Genomic DNA, 17343 nt, shown 5'->3' with positions numbered 1-17343 from the left:
AAAGCACAGAGCCCCAGATTCTATGTTGTCCTGGAGAGCTTGCAGAGCTCTGGGGAAAGGCAGGCAGAGAATTACGTGCTAGCACCTTCTCTGTGCCTGGGAAGCAGAAGTGTTCACATTGCTTCGCAAGAATCGCTTTTGTGCAGAAAACACTAACACTTGTTCAGAAGGAAAGAAAGCACAGAGCCCCAGATTCTATGTTGTCCTGGAGAGCTTGCAGAGCACTGGGGAAAGGCAGGCAGAGAATTCCCTGATAGCACCTTCTCTGTGCCTGTTCACATTGCTTCGCAGAATCGCTTTTGTGCAGACAACACTAACAATTGTTCAGAAGGAAAGAAAGCACAGAGCCCCAGATTCTATGTTGTCCTGGAGAGCTTGCAGAGCACTGGGGAAAGGCAGACAGAGAATTCCCTGATAGCACGTTCTCTGTGCCTGTTCACATTGCTTCGCAGAATCGCTTTTGTGCAGAAAACACTAACACTTGTTCAGAAGGAAAGAAAGCACAGAGCCCCAGATTTTATGTTGTCCTGGAGAGCTTGCAGAGCACTGGGGAAAGGCAGGCAGATAATTCCTTGCTAGCACCTTCTCTGTGCCTGAGAAGCAGAAGTGTTCACATTGCTTCGCAGAATCGCTTTTGTGCAGAAAACTGTAACACTTGTTCATAACGAAAGAAAGCACAGAGCCCCAGATTCTATGTTGTCCTGGAGAGCTTGCAGAGCACTGGGGAAAGGCAGGCAGAGAATTCCCTGCTAGCACCTTCTCTGTGCCTGGGAAGCAGAAGTGTTCACATTGCTTCGCAAGAATCGCTTTTGTGCAGAAAACACTAACACTTGTTCAGAATGAAAGAAAGCACAGAGCCCCAGATTTTATGTTGTCCTGGAGAGCTTGCAGAGCACTGGGGAAAGGCAAACACAGAATTCCTTGCTAGCACCTTCTCTGTGCCTGGGAAGCAGAAGTGTTCACATTGCTTGGCAGAATCGCATTTGTGCAGAAAACAGTAACACTTGTTCAGAACGAAAGAAAGCACAGAGCCCCAGATTCTATGTTGTTCTGGAGAGCTTGCAGAGCACTGGGGAAAGGCAGGCAGAGAATTCCCTGATAGCACCTTCTCTGTGCCTGGGAAGCAGAAGTGTTCACATTGCTTCGCAAGAATCGCTTTTGTGCAGAAAACACTAACACTTGTTCAGAAGGAAAGAAAGCACAGAGCCCCAGATTTTATGTTGTCCTGGAGAGCTTGCAGAGCACTGGGGAAAGGCAGGCAGAGAATTCCTTGCTAGCACCTTCTCTGTGCCTGGGAAGCAGAAGTGTTCACATTGCTTCGCAGAATTGCTTTTGTGCAGAAAACAGTAACACTTGTTCAGAAGGAAAGAAAGCACAGAACTCCAGATTTGCTGTTGTCCTGGAGAGCTTGCAGAGCACTGGGGAAAGGCAGGCAGAGAATTCCCTGATAGCACCTTCTCTGTGCCTGTTCACATTGCTTCGCAGAATCGCTTTTGTGCAGAAAACACTAACACTTGTTCAGAAGGAAAGAAAGCACAGAGCCCCAGATTTTATGTTGTCCTGGAGAGCTTGCAGAGCACTGGGGAAAGGCAGGCAGAGAATTCCTTGCTAGCACCTTCTCTGTGCCTGGGAAGCAGAAGTGTTCACATTGCTTCACAAGAATCGCTTTTGTGCAGAAAACACTAACACTTGTTCAGAACGAAAGAAAGCACAGAGCCCCAGATTTTATGTTGTCCTGGAGAGCTTGCAGAGCACTGGGGAAAGGGAAACAGAGAATTCCTTGCTAGCACCTTCTCTGTGCCTGGGAACAGAAGTGTTCACATTGCTTCGCAAGAATGGCTTTTGTGCAGAAAACAGTAACACTTGTTCAGAACGAAAGAAAGCACAGAGCCCCAGATTTTATGTTGTCCTGGAGAGCTTGCAGAGCTCTGGGGAAAGGCAGGCAGAGAATTACCTGCTATCACCTTCTCTGTGCCTGGGAAGCAGAAGTGTTCACATTGCTTCGCACAATCGCTTTTGTGCAGAAAACAGTAACACTTGTTCAGAAGGAAAGAAAGCACAGAGCCCCAGATTCTATGTTGTCCTGGAGAGCTTGCAGACCACTGGGGAAAGGCAGGCAGAGAATTCCCTGATAGCACCTTCTCTGTGCCTGTTCACATTGCTTCGCAGAATCGCTTTTGTGCAGACAACACTAACAATTGTTCAGAAGGAAAGAAAGCACAGAGCCCCAGATTTTATGTTGTCCTGGAGAGCTTGCAGAGCACTGGGGAAAGGCAGGCAGAGAATTCCCTGATAGCACCTTCTCTGTGCCTGGGAAGCAGAAGTGTTCACATTGCTTCGCAAGAATCGCTTTTGTGCAGAAAACACTAACACTTGTTCAGAATGAAAGAAAGCACAGAGCCCCAGATTTTATGTTGTCCTGGAGAGCTTGCAGAGCACTGGGGAAAGGCAAACACAGAATTCCTTGCTAGCACCTTCTCTGTGCCTGGGAAGCAGAAGTGTTCACATTGCTTGGCAGAATCGCATTTGTGCAGAAAACAGTAACACTTGTTCAGAACGAAAGAAAGCACAGAGCCCCAGATTCTATGTTGTTCTGGAGAGCTTGCAGAGCACTGGGGAAAGGCAGGCAGAGAATTCCCTGCTAGCACCTTCTCTGTGCCTGGGAAGCAGAAGTGTTCACATTGCTTCGCAAGAATCGCTTTTGTGCAGAAAACACTAACACTTGTTCAGAAGGAAAGAAAGCACAGAGCCCCAGATTTTATGTTGTCCTGGAGAGCTTGCAGAGCACTGGGGAAAGGCAGGCAGAGAATTCCTTGCTAGCACCTTCTCTGTGCCTGGGAAGCAGAAGTGTTCACATTGCTTCGCAGAATTGCTTTTGTGCAGAAAACAGTAACACTTGTTCAGAAGGAAAGAAAGCACAGAACTCCAGATTTGCTGTTGTCCTGGAGAGCTTGCAGAGCACTGGGGAAAGGCAGGCAGAGAATTCCCTGATAGCACCTTCTCTGTGCCTGTTCACATTGCTTCGCAGAATCGCTTTTGTGCAGAAAACACTAACACTTGTTCAGAAGGAAAGAAAGCACAGAGCCCCAGATTTTATGTTGTCCTGGAGAGCTTGCAGAGCACTGGGGAAAGGCAGGCAGAGAATTCCTTGCTAGCACCTTCTCTGTGCCTGGGAAGCAGAAGTGTTCACATTGCTTCACAAGAATCGCTTTTGTGCAGAAAACACTAACACTTGTTCAGAACGAAAGAAAGCACAGAGCCCCAGATTTTATGTTGTCCTGGAGAGCTTGCAGAGCACTGGGGAAAGGGAAACAGAGAATTCCTTGCTAGCACCTTCTCTGTGCCTGGGAACAGAAGTGTTCACATTGCTTCGCAAGAATCGCTTTTGTGCAGAAAACAGTAACACTTGTTCAGAACGAAAGAAAGCACAGAGCCCCAGATTTTATGTTGTCCTGGAGAGCTTGCAGAGCTCTGGGGAAAGGCAGGCAGAGAATTACCTGCTATCACCTTCTCTGTGCCTGGGAAGCAGAAGTGTTCACATTGCTTCGCACAATCGCTTTTGTGCAGAAAACAGTAACACTTGTTCAGAAGGAAAGAAAGCACAGAGCCCCAGATTCTATGTTGTCCTGGAGAGCTTGCAGACCACTGGGGAAAGGCAGGCAGAGAATTCCCTGATAGCACCTTCTCTGTGCCTGTTCACATTGCTTCGCAGAATCGCTTTTGTGCAGAAAACACTAACAATTGTTCAGAAGGAAAGAAAGCACAGAGCCCCAGATTTTATGTTGTCCTGGAGAGCTTGCAGAGCACTGGGGAAAGGCAGGCAGAGAATTCCCTGATAGCACCTTCTCTGTGCCTGTTCACATTGCTTCGCAGAATCGCTTTTGTGCAGAAAACAGTAACACTTGTTCAGAAGGAAAGAAAGCACAGAGCCCCAGATTCTATGTTGTCCTGGAGAGCTTGCAGAGCACTGGGGAAAGGCAGGCAGAGAATTCCCTGATAGCACCTTCTCTGTGCCTGTTCACACTGCTTCGCAGAATCGCTTTTGTGCAGAAAACAGTAACACTTGTTCAGAAGGAAAGAAAGCACAGAGCCCCAGATTTTATGTTGTCCTGGAGAGCTTGCAGAGCACTGGGGAAAGGCAGGCAGAGAATTCCTTGCTAGCACCTTCTCTGTGCCTGGGAAGCAGAAGTGTTCACATTGCTTCGCAAGAATCGCTTTTGTGCAGAAAACACTAACACTTGTTCAGAAGGAAAGAAAGCACAGAGCCCCAGATTTTATGTTGTCCTGGAGAGCTTGCAGAGCACTGGGGAAAGGCAGGCAGAGAATTCCTTGCTAGCACCTTCTCTGTGCCTGGGAAGCAGAAGTGTTCACATTGCTTCGCAGAATCGCTTTTGTGCAGAAAACTGTAACACTTGTTCATAAAGAAAGAAAGCACAGAGCCCCAGATTCTATGTTGTCCTGGAGAGCTTGCAGAGCACTGGGGAAAGGCAGGCAGAGAATTCCTTGCTAGCACCTTCTCTGTGCCTGGGAAGCAGAAGTGTTCACATTGCTTCGCAAGAATCGCTTTTGTGCAGAAAACACTAACACTTGTTCAGAATGAAAGAAAGCACAGAGCCCCAGATTTTATGTTGTCCTGGAGAGCTTGCAGAGCACTGGGGAAAGGCAAACACAGAATTCCTTGCTAGCACCTTCTCTGTGCCTGGGAAGCAGAAGTGTTCACATTGCTTCGCAGAATCGCTTTTGTGCAGAAAACAGTAACACTTGTTCAGAACGAAAGAAAGCACAGAGCCCCAGATTCTATGTTGTTCTGGAGAGCTTGCAGAGCACTGGGGAAAGGCAGGCAGAGAATTCCCTGCTAGCACCTTCTCTGTGCCTGGGAAGCAGAAGTGTTCACATTGCTTGGCAGAATCGCTTTTGTGCAGAAAACAGTAACACTTGTTCAGAACGAAAGAAAGCACAGAGCCCCAGATTCTATGTTGTCCTGGAGAGCTTGCAGAGCACTGGGGAAAGGCAGGCAGAGAATTCCCTGATAGCACCTTCTCTGTGCCTGGGAAGCAGAAGTGTTCACATTGCTTCGCAAGAATCGCTTTTGTGCAGAAAACAGTAACTCTTGTTCAGAACGAAAGAAAGCACAGAGCCCCAGATTCTATGTTGTCCTGGAGAGCTTGCAGAGCACTGGGGAAAGGCAGGCAGAGAATTCCCTGATAGCACCTTCTCTGTGCCTGTTCACATTGCTTCGCACAATCGCTTTTGTGCAGAAAACACTAACACTTGTTCAGAAGGAAAGAAAGCACAGAGCCCCAGATTTTATGTTGTCCTGGAGAGCTTGCAGAGCACTGGGGAACGGCAGGCAGAGAATTTCCTGCTAGCACCTTCTCTGTGCCTGGGAAGCAGAAGTGTTCACATTGCTTCGCAAGAATCGCTTTTGTGCAGAAAACAGTAACACTTGTTCAGAACGAAAGAAAGCACAGAGCCCCAGATTCTATGTTGTCCTGGAGAGCTTGCAGAGCACTGGGGAAAGGCAGGCAGAGAATTCCCTGCTAGCACCTTCTCTGTGCCTGTTCACATTGCTTCGCAAGAATCGCTTTTCTGCAGAAAACAGTAACACTTGTTCAGAACGAAAGAAAGCACAGAGCCCCAGATTCTATGTTGTCCTGGAGAGCTTGCAGAGCACTGGGGAAAGGCAGGCAGAGAATTCCCTGATAGCACCTTCTCTGTGCCTGGGAAGCAGAAGTGTTCACTTTGCTTCGCAAGAATCGCTTTTGTGCAGAAAACAGTAACACTTGTTCAGAAGGAAAGAAAGCACAGAGCCCCAGATTCTATGTTGTCCTGGAGAGCTTGCAGAGCACTGGGGAAAGGCAGGCAGAGAATTCCCTGATAGCACCTTCTCTGTGCCTGTTCACATTGCTTCGCATAATCGTTTTTGTGCAGAAAACACTAACACTTGTTCAGAAGGAAAGAAAGCACAGAGCCCCAGATTTTATGTTGTCCTGGAGAGCTTGCAGAGCACTGGGGAAAGGCAGGCAGAGAATTCCTTGCTAGCACCTTCTCTGTGCCTGGGAAGCAGAAGTGTTCACATTGCTTCGCAAGAATCGCTTTTGTGCAGAAAACACTAACACTTGTTCAGAACGAAAGAAAGCACAGAGCCCCAGATTCTATGTTGTCCTGGAGAGCTTGCAGAGCACTGGGGAAAGGCAAACACAGAATTCCTTGCTAGCACCTTCTCTGTGCCTGGGAAGCAGAAGTGTTCACATTGCTTCGCAGAATCGCTTTTGTGCAGAAAACAGTAACACTTCTTCAGAACGAAAGAAAGCACAGAGCCCCAGATTTTATGTTGCCCTGGAGAGCTTGCAGAGCACTGGGGAAAGGCAGGCAGAGAATTCCTTGCTAGCACCTTCTCTGTGCCTGGGAAGCAGAAGTGTTCACATTGCTTGGCAGAATCGCTTTTGTGCAGAAAACAGTCACACTTGTTCAGAACGAAAGAAAGCACAGAGCCCCAGATTCTATGTTGTCCTGGAGAGCTTGCAGAGCACTGGGGAAAGGCAGGCAGAGAATTCCCTGATAGCACCTTCTCTGTGCCTGGGAAGCAGAAGTGTTCACATTGCTTCGCAAGAATCGCTTTTGTGCAGAAAACAGTAACACTTGTTCAGAAGGAAAGAAAGCACAGAGCCCCAGATTCTATGTTGTCCTGGAGAGCTTGCAGAGCACTGGGGAAAGGCAGGCAGAGAGTTCCCTGATAGCACCTTCTCTGTGCCTGTTTACATTGCTTGGCAGAATCGCTTTTGTGCAGAAAACAGTAACACTTGTTCAGAACGAAAGAAAGCACAGAGCCCCAGATTTGCTGTTGTCCTGGAGAGCTTGCAGAGCACTGGGGAAAGGCAGGCAGAGAATTCCCTGCTAGCACCTTCTCTGTGCCTGGGAAGCAGAAGTGTTCACATTGCTTCGCAGAATCGCTTTTGTGCAGAAAACACTAACACTTGTTCAGAAGGAAAGAAAGCACAGAGCCCCAGATTTTATGTTGTCCTGGAGAGCTTGCAGAGCACTGGGGAAAGGCAGGCAGAGAATTCCCTGCTAGCACCTTCTCTGTGCCTGGGAAGCAGAATTGTTCACATTGCTTCGCAGAATCGCTTTTGTGCAGAAAACACTAACACTTGTTCAGAAGGAAAGAAAGCACAGAGCCCCAGATTTTATGTTGCTCTGGAGAGCTTGCAGAGCACTGGGGAAAGGCAGGCAGAGAATTCTCTGCTAGCACCTTCTCTGTGCCTGTTCACATTGCTTCGCAGAATCGCTTTTGTGCAGAAAACACTAACACTTGTTCAGAAGGAAAGAAAGCACAGACCCCAGATTTTATGTTGTCCTGGAGAGCTTGCAGAGCACTGGGGAAAGGCAGGCAGAGAATTCCTTGCTAGCACCTTCTCTGTGCCTGGGAAGCAGAAGTGTTCACATTGCTTCGCAAGAATCGCTTTTGTGCAGAAAACACTAACACTTGTTCAGAACGAAAGAAAGCACAGAGCCCCAGATTTTATGTTGTCCTGGAGAGCTTGCAGAGCACTGGGGAAAGGCAAACAGAGAATTCCTTGCTAGCACCTTCTCTGTGCCTGGGAAGCAGAAGTGTTCACATTGCTTCGCAGAATCGCTTTTGTGCAGAAAACAGTAACACTTCTTCAGAACGAAAGAAAGCACAGAGCCCCAGATTCTATGTTGTCCTGGAGAGCTTGCAGAGCACTGGGGAAAGGCAGGCAGAGAATTCCCTGCTAGCACCTTCTCTGTGCCTGGGAAGCAGAAGTGTTCACATTGCTTCGCAGAATCGCTTTTGTGCAGAAAACTGTAACACTTGTTCATAACGAAAGAAAGCACAGAGCCCCAGATTCTATGTTGTCCTGGAGAGCTTGCAGAGCACTGGGGAAAGGCAAACACAGAATTCCTTGCTAGCACCTTCTCTGTGCCTGGGAAGCAGAAGTGTTCACATTGCTTCGCAAGAATCGCTTTTGTGCAGAAAACACTAACACTTGTTCAGAAGGAAAGAAAGCACAGAGCCCCAGATTTTATGTTGTCCTGGAGAGCTTGCAGAGCACTAGGGAAAGGCAAACACAGAATTCCTTGCTAGCACCTTCTCTGTGCCTGGGAAGCAGAAGTGTTCACATTGCTTGGCAGAATCGCTTTTGTGCAGAAAACAGTAACACTTGTTCAGAACGAAAGAAAGCACAGAGCCCCAGATTCTATGTTGTTCTGGAGAGCTTGCAGAGCACTGGGGAAAGGCAGGCAGAGAATTACCTGCTAGCACCTTCTCTGTGCCTGGGAAGCAGAAGTGTTCACATTGCTTGGCAGAATCGCTTTTGTGCAGAAAACAGTAACACTTGTTCAGAAGGAAAGAAAGCACAGAGCCCCAGATTCTATGTTGTCCTGGAGAGCTTGCAGAGCACTGGGGAAAGGCAGGCAGAGAATTCCCTGATAGCACCTTCTCTGTGCCTGTTCACATTGCTTCGCAGAATCGCTTTTGTGCAGAAAACAGTAACACTTGTTCAGAAGGAAAGAAAGCACAGAGCCCCAGATTTTATGTTGTCCTGGAGAGCTTGCAGAGCACTGGGGAAAGGCAGGCAGAGAATTCCTTGCTAGCACCTTCTCTGTGCCTGGGAAGCAGAAGTGTTCACATTGCTTCACAAGAATCGCTTTTGTGCAGAAAACACTAACACTTGTTCAGAAGGAAAGAAAGCACAGAGCCCCAGATTTTATGTTGTCCTGGAGAGCTTGCAGAGCACTGGGGAAAGGGAAACAGAGAATTCCTTGCTAGCACCTTCTCTGTGCCTGGCTAAGCAGAAGGGTTCACATTGCTTCGCAGAATCGCTTTTGTGCAGAAAACAGTAACACTTCTTCAGAACGAAAGAAAGCACAGAGCCCCAGATTTTATGTTGTCCTGGAGAGCTTGCAGAGCACTGGGGAAAGGCAGGCAGAGAATTCCCTGCTAGCACCTTCTCTGTGCCTGTTCACATTGCTTCGCAGAATCGCTTTTGTGCAGAAAACAGTAACACTTGTTCAGAAGGAAAGAAAGCAAAGAGCCCCAGATATTATGTTGCCCTGGAGAGCTTGCAGAGCACTGGGGAAAGGCAGGCAGAGAATTCCCTGATAGCACCTTCTCTGTGCCTGGGAAGCAGAAGTGTTCACATTGCTTCGCAAGAATCGCTTTTGTGCATAAAACAGTAACACTTGTTCAGAACGAAAGAAAGCACAGAGCCCCAGATTCTATGTTGTCCTGGAGAGCTTGCAGAGCTCTGGGGAAAGGCAGGCAGAGAATTACGTGCTAGCACCTTCTCTGTGCCTGGGAAGCAGAAGTGTTCACATTGCTTCGCAAGAATCGCTTTTGTGCAGAAAACACTAACACTTGTTCAGAAGGAAAGAAAGCACAGAGCCCCAGATTCTATGTTGTCCTGGAGAGCTTGCAGAGCACTGGGGAAAGGCAGGCAGAGAATTCCCTGATAGCACCTTCTCTGTGCCTGTTCACATTGCTTCGCAGAATCGCTTTTGTGCAGACAACACTAACAATTGTTCAGAAGGAAAGAAAGCACAGAGCCCCAGATTCTATGTTGTCCTGGAGAGCTTGCAGAGCACTGGGGAAAGGCAGACAGAGAATTCCCTGATAGCACGTTCTCTGTGCCTGTTCACATTGCTTCGCAGAATCGCTTTTGTGCAGAAAACACTAACACTTGTTCAGAAGGAAAGAAAGCACAGAGCCCCAGATTTTATGTTGTCCTGGAGAGCTTGCAGAGCACTGGGGAAAGGCAGGCAGATAATTCCTTGCTAGCACCTTCTCTGTGCCTGAGAAGCAGAAGTGTTCACATTGCTTCGCAGAATCGCTTTTGTGCAGAAAACTGTAACACTTGTTCATAACGAAAGAAAGCACAGAGCCCCAGATTCTATGTTGTCCTGGAGAGCTTGCAGAGCACTGGGGAAAGGCAGGCAGAGAATTCCCTGCTAGCACCTTCTCTGTGCCTGGGAAGCAGAAGTGTTCACATTGCTTCGCAAGAATCGCTTTTGTGCAGAAAACACTAACACTTGTTCAGAATGAAAGAAAGCACAGAGCCCCAGATTTTATGTTGTCCTGGAGAGCTTGCAGAGCACTGGGGAAAGGCAAACACAGAATTCCTTGCTAGCACCTTCTCTGTGCCTGGGAAGCAGAAGTGTTCACATTGCTTGGCAGAATCGCATTTGTGCAGAAAACAGTAACACTTGTTCAGAACGAAAGAAAGCACAGAGCCCCAGATTCTATGTTGTTCTGGAGAGCTTGCAGAGCACTGGGGAAAGGCAGGCAGAGAATTCCCTGATAGCACCTTCTCTGTGCCTGGGAAGCAGAAGTGTTCACATTGCTTCGCAAGAATCGCTTTTGTGCAGAAAACACTAACACTTGTTCAGAAGGAAAGAAAGCACAGAGCCCCAGATTTTATGTTGTCCTGGAGAGCTTGCAGAGCACTGGGGAAAGGCAGGCAGAGAATTCCTTGCTAGCACCTTCTCTGTGCCTGGGAAGCAGAAGTGTTCACATTGCTTCGCAGAATTGCTTTTGTGCAGAAAACAGTAACACTTGTTCAGAAGGAAAGAAAGCACAGAACTCCAGATTTGCTGTTGTCCTGGAGAGCTTGCAGAGCACTGGGGAAAGGCAGGCAGAGAATTCCCTGATAGCACCTTCTCTGTGCCTGTTCACATTGCTTCGCAGAATCGCTTTTGTGCAGAAAACACTAACACTTGTTCAGAAGGAAAGAAAGCACAGAGCCCCAGATTTTATGTTGTCCTGGAGAGCTTGCAGAGCACTGGGGAAAGGCAGGCAGAGAATTCCTTGCTAGCACCTTCTCTGTGCCTGGGAAGCAGAAGTGTTCACATTGCTTCACAAGAATCGCTTTTGTGCAGAAAACACTAACACTTGTTCAGAACGAAAGAAAGCACAGAGCCCCAGATTTTATGTTGTCCTGGAGAGCTTGCAGAGCACTGGGGAAAGGGAAACAGAGAATTCCTTGCTAGCACCTTCTCTGTGCCTGGGAACAGAAGTGTTCACATTGCTTCGCAAGAATCGCTTTTGTGCAGAAAACAGTAACACTTGTTCAGAACGAAAGAAAGCACAGAGCCCCAGATTTTATGTTGTCCTGGAGAGCTTGCAGAGCTCTGGGGAAAGGCAGGCAGAGAATTACCTGCTATCACCTTCTCTGTGCCTGGGAAGCAGAAGTGTTCACATTGCTTCGCACAATCGCTTTTGTGCAGAAAACAGTAACACTTGTTCAGAAGGAAAGAAAGCACAGAGCCCCAGATTCTATGTTGTCCTGGAGAGCTTGCAGACCACTGGGGAAAGGCAGGCAGAGAATTCCCTGATAGCACCTTCTCTGTGCCTGTTCACATTGCTTCGCAGAATCGCTTTTGTGCAGACAACACTAACAATTGTTCAGAAGGAAAGAAAGCACAGAGCCCCAGATTTTATGTTGTCCTGGAGAGCTTGCAGAGCACTGGGGAAAGGCAAACACAGAATTCCTTGCTAGCACCTTCTCTGTGCCTGGGAAGCAGAAGTGTTCACATTGCTTGGCAGAATCGCATTTGTGCAGAAAACAGTAACACTTGTTCAGAACGAAAGAAAGCACAGAGCCCCAGATTCTATGTTGTTCTGGAGAGCTTGCAGAGCACTGGGGAAAGGCAGGCAGAGAATTCCCTGATAGCACCTTCTCTGTGCCTGGGAAGCAGAAGTGTTCACATTGCTTCGCAAGAATCGCTTTTGTGCAGAAAACACTAACACTTGTTCAGAAGGAAAGAAAGCACAGAGCCCCAGATTTTATGTTGTCCTGGAGAGCTTGCAGAGCACTGGGGAAAGGCAGGCAGAGAATTCCTTGCTAGCACCTTCTCTGTGCCTGGGAAGCAGAAGTGTTCACATTGCTTCGCAGAATTGCTTTTGTGCAGAAAACAGTAACACTTGTTCAGAAGGAAAGAAAGCACAGAACTCCAGATTTGCTGTTGTCCTGGAGAGCTTGCAGAGCACTGGGGAAAGGCAGGCAGAGAATTCCCTGATAGCACCTTCTCTGTGCCTGTTCACATTGCTTCGCAGAATCGCTTTTGTGCAGAAAACACTAACACTTGTTCAGAAGGAAAGAAAGCACAGAGCCCCAGATTCTATGTTGTCCTGGAGAGCTTGCAGAGCACTGGGGAAAGGCAGGCAGAGAATTCCTTGCTAGCACCTTCTCTGTGCCTGGGAAGCAGAAGTGTTCACATTGCTTCACAAGAATCGCTTTTGTGCAGAAAACACTAACACTTGTTCAGAACGAAAGAAAGCACAGAGCCCCAGATTTTATGTTGTCCTGGAGAGCTTGCAGAGCACTGGGGAAAGGGAAACAGAGAATTCCTTGCTAGCACCTTCTCTGTGCCTGGGAACAGAAGTGTTCACATTGCTTCGCAAGAATCGCTTTTGTGCAGAAAACAGTAACACTTGTTCAGAACGAAAGAAAGCACAGAGCCCCAGATTTTATGTTGTCCTGGAGAGCTTGCAGAGCTCTGGGGAAAGGCAGGCAGAGAATTACCTGCTATCACCTTCTCTGTGCCTGGGAAGCAGAAGTGTTCACATTGCTTCGCACAATCGCTTTTGTGCAGAAAACAGTAACACTTGTTCAGAAGGAAAGAAAGCACAGAGCCCCAGATTCTATGTTGTCCTGGAGAGCTTGCAGACCACTGGGGAAAGGCAGGCAGAGAATTCCCTGATAGCACCTTCTCTGTGCCTGTTCACATTGCTTCGCAGAATCGCTTTTGTGCAGACAACACTAACAATTGTTCAGAAGGAAAGAAAGCACAGAGCCCCAGATTTTATGTTGTCCTGGAGAGCTTGCAGAGCACTGGGGAAAGGCAGGCAGAGAATTCCCTGATAGCACCTTCTCTGTGCCTGTTCACATTGCTTCGCAGAATCGCTTTTGTGCAGAAAACAGTAACACTTGTTCAGAAGGAAAGAAAGCACAGAGCCCCAGATTCTATGTTGTCCTGGAGAGCTTGCAGAGCACTGGGGAAAGGCAGGCAGAGAATTCCCTGATAGCACCTTCTCTGTGCCTGTTCACACTGCTTCGCAGAATCGCTTTTGTGCAGAAAACAGTAACACTTGTTCAGAAGGAAAGAAAGCACAGAGCCCCAGATTTTATGTTGTCCTGGAGAGCTTGCAGAGCACTGGGGAAAGGCAGGCAGAGAATTCCTTGCTAGCACCTTCTCTGTGCCTGGGAAGCAGAAGTGTTCACATTGCTTCGCAAGAATCGCTTTTGTGCAGAAAACACTAACACTTGTTCAGAAGGAAAGAAAGCACAGAGCCCCAGATTTTATGTTGTCCTGGAGAGCTTGCAGAGCACTGGGGAAAGGCAGGCAGAGAATTCCTTGCTAGCACCTTCTCTGTGCCTGGGAAGCAGAAGTGTTCACATTGCTTCGCAGAATCGCTTTTGTGCAGAAAACTGTAACACTTGTTCATAAAGAAAGAAAGCACAGAGCCCCAGATTCTATGTTGTCCTGGAGAGCTTGCAGAGCACTGGGGAAAGGCAGGCAGAGAATTCCTTGCTAGCACCTTCTCTGTGCCTGGGAAGCAGAAGTGTTCACATTGCTTCGCAAGAATCGCTTTTGTGCAGAAAACACTAACACTTGTTCAGAATGAAAGAAAGCACAGAGCCCCAGATTTTATGTTGTCCTGGAGAGCTTGCAGAGCACTGGGGAAAGGCAAACACAGAATTCCTTGCTAGCACCTTCTCTGTGCCTGGGAAGCAGAAGTGTTCACATTGCTTCGCAGAATCGCTTTTGTGCAGAAAACAGTAACACTTGTTCAGAACGAAAGAAAGCACAGAGCCCCAGATTCTATGTTGTTCTGGAGAGCTTGCAGAGCACTGGGGAAAGGCAGGCAGAGAATTCCCTGCTAGCACCTTCTCTGTGCCTGGGAAGCAGAAGTGTTCACATTGCTTGGCAGAATCGCTTTTGTGCAGAAAACAGTAACACTTGTTCAGAACGAAAGAAAGCACAGAGCCCCAGATTCTATGTTGTCCTGGAGAGCTTGCAGAGCACTGGGGAAAGGCAGGCAGAGAATTCCCTGATAGCACCTTCTCTGTGCCTGGGAAGCAGAAGTGTTCACATTGCTTCGCAAGAATCGCTTTTGTGCAGAAAACAGTAACTCTTGTTCAGAACGAAAGAAAGCACAGAGCCCCAGATTCTATGTTGTCCTGGAGAGCTTGCAGAGCACTGGGGAAAGGCAGGCAGAGAATTCCCTGATAGCACCTTCTCTGTGCCTGTTCACATTGCTTCGCACAATCGCTTTTGTGCAGAAAACACTAACACTTGTTCAGAAGGAAAGAAAGCACAGAGCCCCAGATTTTATGTTGTCCTGGAGAGCTTGCAGAGCACTGGGGAACGGCAGGCAGAGAATTTCCTGCTAGCACCTTCTCTGTGCCTGGGAAGCAGAAGTGTTCACATTGCTTCGCAAGAATCGCTTTTGTGCAGAAAACAGTAACACTTGTTCAGAACGAAAGAAAGCACAGAGCCCCAGATTCTATGTTGTCCTGGAGAGCTTGCAGAGCACTGGGGAAAGGCAGGCAGAGAATTCCCTGCTAGCACCTTCTCTGTGCCTGTTCACATTGCTTCGCAAGAATCGCTTTTCTGCAGAAAACAGTAACACTTGTTCAGAACGAAAGAAAGCACAGAGCCCCAGATTCTATGTTGTCCTGGAGAGCTTGCAGAGCACTGGGGAAAGGCAGGCAGAGAATTCCCTGATAGCACCTTCTCTGTGCCTGGGAAGCAGAAGTGTTCACTTTGCTTCGCAAGAATCGCTTTTGTGCAGAAAACAGTAACACTTGTTCAGAAGGAAAGAAAGCACAGAGCCCCAGATTCTATGTTGTCCTGGAGAGCTTGCAGAGCACTGGGGAAAGGCAGGCAGAGAATTCCCTGATAGCACCTTCTCTGTGCCTGTTCACATTGCTTCGCATAATCGTTTTTGTGCAGAAAACACTAACACTTGTTCAGAAGGAAAGAAAGCACAGAGCCCCAGATTTTATGTTGTCCTGGAGAGCTTGCAGAGCACTGGGGAAAGGCAGGCAGAGAATTCCTTGCTAGCACCTTCTCTGTGCCTGGGAAGCAGAAGTGTTCACATTGCTTCGCAAGAATCGCTTTTGTGCAGAAAACACTAACACTTGTTCAGAACGAAAGAAAGCACAGAGCCCCAGATTCTATGTTGTCCTGGAGAGCTTGCAGAGCACTGGGGAAAGGCAAACACAGAATTCCTTGCTAGCACCTTCTCTGTGCCTGGGAAGCAGAAGTGTTCACATTGCTTCGCAGAATCGCTTTTGTGCAGAAAACAGTAACACTTCTTCAGAACGAAAGAAAGCACAGAGCCCCAGATTTTATGTTGCCCTGGAGAGCTTGCAGAGCACTGGGGAAAGGCAGGCAGAGAATTCCTTGCTAGCACCTTCTCTGTGCCTGGGAAGCAGAAGTGTTCACATTGCTTGGCAGAATCGCTTTTGTGCAGAAAACAGTCACACTTGTTCAGAACGAAAGAAAGCACAGAGCCCCAGATTCTATGTTGTCCTGGAGAGCTTGCAGAGCACTGGGGAAAGGCAGGCAGAGAATTCCCTGATAGCACCTTCTCTGTGCCTGGGAAGCAGAAGTGTTCACATTGCTTCGCAAGAATCGCTTTTGTGCAGAAAACAGTAACACTTGTTCAGAAGGAAAGAAAGCACAGAGCCCCAGATTCTATGTTGTCCTGGAGAGCTTGCAGAGCACTGGGGAAAGGCAGGCAGAGAGTTCCCTGATAGCACCTTCTCTGTGCCTGTTTACATTGCTTGGCAGAATCGCTTTTGTGCAGAAAACAGTAACACTTGTTCAGAACGAAAGAAAGCACAGAGCCCCAGATTTGCTGTTGTCCTGGAGAGCTTGCAGAGCACTGGGGAAAGGCAGGCAGAGAATTCCCTGCTAGCACCTTCTCTGTGCCTGGGAAGCAGAAGTGTTCACATTGCTTCGCAGAATCGCTTTTGTGCAGAAAACACTAACACTTGTTCAGAAGGAAAGAAAGCACAGAGCCCCAGATTTTATGTTGTCCTGGAGAGCTTGCAGAGCACTGGGGAAAGGCAGGCAGAGAATTCCCTGCTAGCACCTTCTCTGTGCCTGGGAAGCAGAATTGTTCACATTGCTTCGCAGAATCGCTTTTGTGCAGAAAACACTAACACTTGTTCAGAAGGAAAGAAAGCACAGAGCCCCAGATTTTATGTTGCTCTGGAGAGCTTGCAGAGCACTGGGGAAAGGCAGGCAGAGAATTCTCTGCTAGCACCTTCTCTGTGCCTGTTCACATTGCTTCGCAGAATCGCTTTTGTGCAGAAAACACTAACACTTGTTCAGAAGGAAAGAAAGCACAGACCCCAGATTTTATGTTGTCCTGGAGAGCTTGCAGAGCACTGGGGAAAGGCAGGCAGAGAATTCCTTGCTAGCACCTTCTCTGTGCCTGGGAAGCAGAAGTGTTCACATTGCTTCGCAAGAATCGCTTTTGTGCAGAAAACACTAACACTTGTTCAGAACGAAAGAAAGCACAGAGCCCCAGATTTTATGTTGTCCTGGAGAGCTTGCAGAGCACTGGGGAAAGGCAAACAGAGAATTCCTTGCTAGCACCTTCTCTGTGCCTGGGAAGCAGAAGTGTTCACATTGCTTCGCAGAATCGCTTTTGTGCAGAAAACAGTAACACTTCTTCAGAACGAAAGAAAGCACAGAGCCCCAGATTCTATGTTGTCCTGGAGAGCTTGCAGAGCACTGGGGAAAGGCAGGCAGAGAATTCCCTGCTAGCACCTTCTCTGTGCCTGTTCACATTGCTTCGCAGAATCGCTTTTGTGCAGAAAACAGTAACACTTGTTCAGAATGAAAGAAAGCAAAGAGCCCCAGATATTATGTTGCCCTGGAGAGCTTGCAGAGCACTGGGGAAAGGCAGGCAGAGAATTCCCTGATAGCACCTTCTCTGTGCCTGTTCACATTGCTTCGCAGAATCGCTTTTGTGCAGAAAACAATAACACTTGTTCAGAAGGAAAGAAAGCACAGAGCCCCAGATTCTATGTTGTCCTGGAGAGCTTGCAGAGCACTGGGGACAGGCAGGCAGAGAATTCCCTGATAGCACCTTCTCTGTGCCTGTTCACATTGCTTCGCAGAATCGCTTTTGTGCAGAAAACAGTAACACTTGTTCAGAAGGAAAGAAAGCACAGAGCCCCAGATTCTATGTTGTCCTGGAGAGCTTGCAGAGCACTGGGGAAAGGCAGGCAGAGAATTCCCTGCTAGCACCTTCTCTGTGCCTGGGAAGCAGAAGTGTTCACATTGCTTCGCAAGAATCGCTTT

The sequence above is a fragment of the Strix aluco genome, chromosome 30, assembly GCF_031877795.1.
Source record: "Strix aluco isolate bStrAlu1 chromosome 30, bStrAlu1.hap1, whole genome shotgun sequence".
Classification (NCBI taxonomy): Eukaryota; Metazoa; Chordata; class Aves; order Strigiformes; family Strigidae; genus Strix; species Strix aluco.
Note: the sequence above shows the minus strand (reverse complement) of the source record.